This window comes from Chamaea fasciata, unplaced genomic scaffold, assembly GCF_029207755.1.
Source record: "Chamaea fasciata isolate MVZ Bird 193981 ecotype frontalis unplaced genomic scaffold, bChaFas1.0.hap1 SCAF_75, whole genome shotgun sequence".
NCBI classification, from domain to species: domain Eukaryota; kingdom Metazoa; phylum Chordata; class Aves; order Passeriformes; family Sylviidae; genus Chamaea; species Chamaea fasciata.
Genome location: NW_027094160.1, coordinates 207,501 through 212,500, shown reverse-complemented (window position 1 = coordinate 212,500; position 5,000 = coordinate 207,501).

Sequence of the window (5,000 nt, the reverse complement as noted above, 5' to 3'; positions counted from 1 at the left end):
CCACGGCCACGCTTCCTGGGACAACAGACACGGCAACCCGGCCGCAGCGGAGGAGGAGCGCGGGGGGTGCCGCCACCCGCCCGCCCGACAGCGGCTGCGCAACGAGACCGAGGCGGCACGGGGCGCCGTCCGAGCGTGCGAGAAAGCGCCACCGACCACGCCGCGGGCCACCGGCTTTCGCCCGCCTCGCAGCGATCGGCTTGCCCTCCGGAAAAGCCGGGGGACGGCGGAAAAACAAAAAAAAAAAAAAAGACAACAACCAAAAAGCACCCACAGCAGCGCGTCAACGCGACCCGTGCTAAGCCACGGGGGTCGCGGGCCCGGGCAGAGGGTGGCAAACGAGGCCCGCGCCTCTTACTCCTCGCTCTCTCTCGTTTCTCTTTCCTCCACACCTCCGCCACCGCATTTTCTCGCTTTCTCTTCCCTTCGCCTGCACGGCCCACGACCCTTCGTCGCGCACGCTTCTCGGTGCCGCGGCTTAAGGCCGCGAGAGAAAAACAACGGAAAGAAAAAAAAAAAAAAAAAGCCGGGCGGGCGGCCCCCACTCCGCCCGCAGGCCTAAAAAGCGGACCCCGCGTGCAAAACCCAGCCCCCGAGCCGGCAGCCACGGCAGCCGGGGCAGGCCCGACACCACGGGCCGCCCGGGCCTAGCGGCTCGATCGCGCCGGTCACCACCCGACGGGAGGGCGGGGCGCCGCCGCCCCGCCCGCGACGTATCTCGGGGCACTCTGTCGGGTTCGGGGTCCGCAGGGCCGAGGCGGCCCGGCCACCGCGGCCGGCCGCCAGCCACGCAGAAAAACTCGGCCCGCTCCGCGGGCTCCCCGGCTTAAGGCCGAGGAAGGGGGTCTCGAACAACGCACGGCTCCGGGAGGGAGGGAGAGCGGGGTGCCGCCACCCCGCGCACCCCTCGCCGGCCGACTCCCGTCACCGAGCCCCTGGAGCAACCGGGCAGGACGAGGCAAGGCCGCGCGCCCCACGGCACGTCCCCGCGGCACTTCCGACACGGACGACACACGCTGGGCAAAACAAGTCGGGAGGCGCGAGGAACGAGGCGGCGCCACCTCGGCAAGCCGGGCCCGTCCTCGGGGCTCTCGGGAAAGGCCGGGGGAGAAAAGGCCCCGGCGGCCTCGACACCGCCGAGCCCCGGTGTCACGCACCCTTCGTCGAGCCGTCGGCAGCCGACCGCAAAGAGCACGGCCGGCCGGAAAAGAACGCACCCGCGGGCAGGGCGGGGCGCCGGCTTAAGGCCGGGCAGCAAAAGGGACGAGGCGCCGCCGCCTCGCCCGCCACCATCCCCGGAGGGAATACACACTTTGGGGAGGGGAGGGCCCTCGCCCCACCCCTGAAGTCAACAACCGGACCGAAGAGGAACACGGCTCGCGGCCCTTTTCTCTCCTCCTCTCGGGCTCTGTCTCTCTCTCTCAACCCTTGTCTCTCTGTACCTCACACGGTTCTGTACCCATTCTCGATGGGCAAGACGGGGGGACCGGGACAGAGCCACGCGACTCGTCCCGCGTCAGGCGGCGCACTCTTTTTCCCTCCCTTCGCGCCGGCGACCGCACGCGCGGCCGCCGCTCTCGCGTCCGCCTCGGACACAGGCACTGCACCAGCCTGCGGGGATGCGGCCCGTCACACCCGCTCCCAGTAGACGGACAGACGGGTCCGAGGCCCCGAGCGCCTCCAAGACGTCGAGTCGACGCCACCGGGGCGCGGCGCCGGCGTGCGCCGCCGCCGACCTAGACGTAACCGGAGGATGGCGAGAACAGCGACCCCTTGGTGGACTTCCAGCCGCGCTGCGGAAAGCAGGTCTACCCGGCCCCCCCGCGGAAATCCGCCAAAGTCCAGCCGAAGCGGGGAAGACCTGGTCGCCGCGTCGCCGCCCGCCGCCGCGGCCGCCCCGCCGGCCTCTCCGCCGGCGGCCTCCCCGCCCCGGAGCCGGGTAAGACCTGGCCGGCCGGGGCCGCCCCGGAAGCGGGGCTAGACCTGTTCTCCGCGTCGCCGCCCGCCGCCGCCGCCGCCACCTCTCCGCCGCCGGCCTCTCCACCCCGGAGCCGGCTCGGCCTGGCCTTCCGGGACCGCCCCCGAAGCGGGGTAGACCTGTTCTCCGCGTCGCCGCCCGCTGCCGCCGGCCTCCCCGCCCCGGGGCCGGCTCGGCCTGGCCTGCCGGGGCCGCCCCCGAAGCGGGGTAGACCTGTTCTCCGCGTCGCCGCCCGCTGCCGCCGGCCTCTCCGCCCCGGAGCCGGCTCGGCCAGGCCTGCCGGGGCCGCCCCCGAAGCGGGGTAGACCTGTTCTCCGCGTCGCCGCCCGCTGCCGCCGGCCTCTCCGCCCCGGGGCCGGCTCGGCCAGGCCTGCCGTGGCCACCCCCGGAGCGGGGTAGACCTGTTCCCCGCGTCGCCGCCCGCCGCCGCCGCCGCCGCCTCTCCGCCGCCGGCCTCTCCGCCCCGGAGCCGGGTAGGCCCGGCCGGCCGGGGCCGCCCCGGGAGCGGGGCTAGACCTGTTCTCCGCGTCGCCGCCCGCCGCCGCCGCCGCCGCCACCTCTCCGCCGCCGGCCTCTCCGCCCCGGAGCCGGGTAGGCCCGGCCGGCCGGGGCCGCCCCGGGAGCGGGGCTAGACCTGTTCTCCGCGTCGCAGCCGCCCGCCGCCGGCTCTCCGCCGCCGGCCTCTCCGCCCCGGAGCCGGCTCGGCCTGGCCTGCCGGGGCCGCCCCGGGAGCGGGGCTAGACCTGTTCTCCGCGTCGCCGCGGCGCCGCCGCCGCCACCTCTCCGCCGCCGGCCTCTCCGCCCCGGAGCCGGGTAGGCCCGGCCGGCCGGGGCCGCCCCGGGAGCGGGGCTAGACCTGTTCTCCGCGTCGCCACCGTGGCCGCCCCGCCGGCCTCCCCGCCGCCGGCCTCACCGCCCCGGAGCCGGGTAGGCCCGGCCGGCCGGGGCCGCCCCGGGAGCGGGGCTAGACCTGTTCTCCGCGTCGCCGCCCGCCGCCGCCGCCGCCACCTCTCCGCCGCCGGCCTCTCCGCCCCGGAGCCGGGCAGGCCCGGCCGGCCGTGGCCGCTCCGGGAGCGGGGCTAGACCTGTTCTCCGCGTCGCCGCCCGCCGCCGCCGCCGCCGCCGCCTCTCCGCCGCCGGCCTCTCCGCCCCGGAGCCGGGTAGGCCCGGCCGGCCGGGGCCGCCCCGGGAGCGGGGCTAGACCTGTTCTCCGCGTCGCCACCGTGGCCGCCCCGCCGGCCTCCCCGCCGCCGGCCTCACCGCCCCGGAGCCGGGTAGGCCCGGCCGGCCGGGGCCGCCCCGGGAGCGGGGCTAGACCCGTTCTCCGCGTCGCCGCCGCGGCGCCGCGACCTCTCCGCCGCCGGCCTCTCCGCCCCGGAGCCGGGTAGAGACGGCGTCCCGGGGCCGCCCCGGGAGCGGGGCTAGACCTGTTCTCCGCGTCGCCGCCGCGGCGCCCCGCCGGGCTCTCCGGCGGCGGCCGGCGGCCGCGCCTGGCCCCCGAGCGGGCTAGACCTGGCCTCCCGACGAGGCCGCTCTCTCTCGCGACCAACACCTATTTTCGACCGACTCCTCTCTCCCCCCTCCCCCCTTTCTTTTTTATTATTTTCTCATTTTTTACATGTGCTGGAAGAACGGCTCTCCCTCTGGCTCGGGACAAGAAGCTTTTCTGGGGAACAATACTCTCGGCAAACTGGAATTCATTTCCTTTCCCGCCCAGAGCCCTCCCGGCCGGCTGCGCCCCGCCCGGCCCTCGGCCCACTGACACGCCGTGCCGCCAAAAGGTCGTGGCCCGCCCGCCCCCTCCCCCCCCCCACCCCCTCCCCCCCGGGATTCTACGCGGCCCCGCCCCCCCACCACAACTTATGGGGAAACAGCTGGGAAGGGGCAGCAGGGACGTGCGGGCCGAACCTGGCACCACGCCGCCGGCACCCCGCCCCGCCTCGTCCCGCCCCAGTCCGCGCCCCGCCCCGCCCCGCCCCGCCCCCGGCCCCGAACCCCGCCCCCCCTCCACGCTCCCTCCCCCCCGACCGAGGCCGTGGCGGGGCGGCGGGCAAGCGGGCGGCCGCTTTCCGGCCGGTTCTTTCACGGTCCGCAGAGGTCTTCGGCCCTCGGCGCGGGTCCAGGGGGCCGTGGGGGCTCGAGGCCGAGGCGCCCGGGGCCGGCACGAAGGCGCCGGCACGAAGCCCGCGTTCGCGGAGATGGACAGGGTGACACACACGGCCCCTCCCCCCGCCCCCCCCTTTCCCCCACGCTCACGCCCCGATGCCGCCCTCTCGTGCTGCCACACGCACACACCCCCTCACGCCCACACACACACACACACACACACACACACACACAGAGGCAGGCAGGAAGGCAGGCAGGCAGGCAGGCGGGTGCGCAGGCACCCTTAGAGTCGCATGCCCTCTCTCCCCGCCCCGAGCCCGCTCCTGCCCCTGCCCTGTGTGCGGCTGCCGCCCATCAGCGGCCGAGGTGGGCACCCCGCCCTCCACCCTCGGCTTCCTCGGCGCCCCCTTCAGCCGTCTCCCGCCCCCACCTTCAGCCGTCTCCCGCCCCCGCCCGGCGACGGCTGGGGGCGCCCCGCCCTCCACCCTCAGCCTCCCTGGCGCCGCTTTCAAACTTTTCCCGCCCGCGGCTCTTCTCCCGTCGACGCGGTCGGCGCAGCGGCAGCGGCGGCAGGGCGAGGAGCAGGCTGACAGGCGCCGAGGCGGCCAGGGCCTCGGCCGGGCGGCCCAGGAGAGCCGGTCCACCCAGGGCTCGGGCGAGCCAGGTCCGAAGGCCGGCCGCGGACGCCAACGGGTCTAGCCAGGGTAAGGTCGGCCGGGGAACACGGGTCCGCCCGGGATCTGAGCATCGGGTCCCGACTCGGGCCCGGGACAGCCGGTCTGGGCAGGAGCCGAGCGGCAGGTCCAAAGGCCGGCGGCGGAACACAGGTCTACCCAGGGGATTTGCAGCCACGGAGCAGGTGCTGCCGCCGACAACAGGTCTACCCCAGGAAACAACTCCGGCCGCGGACAGCTGG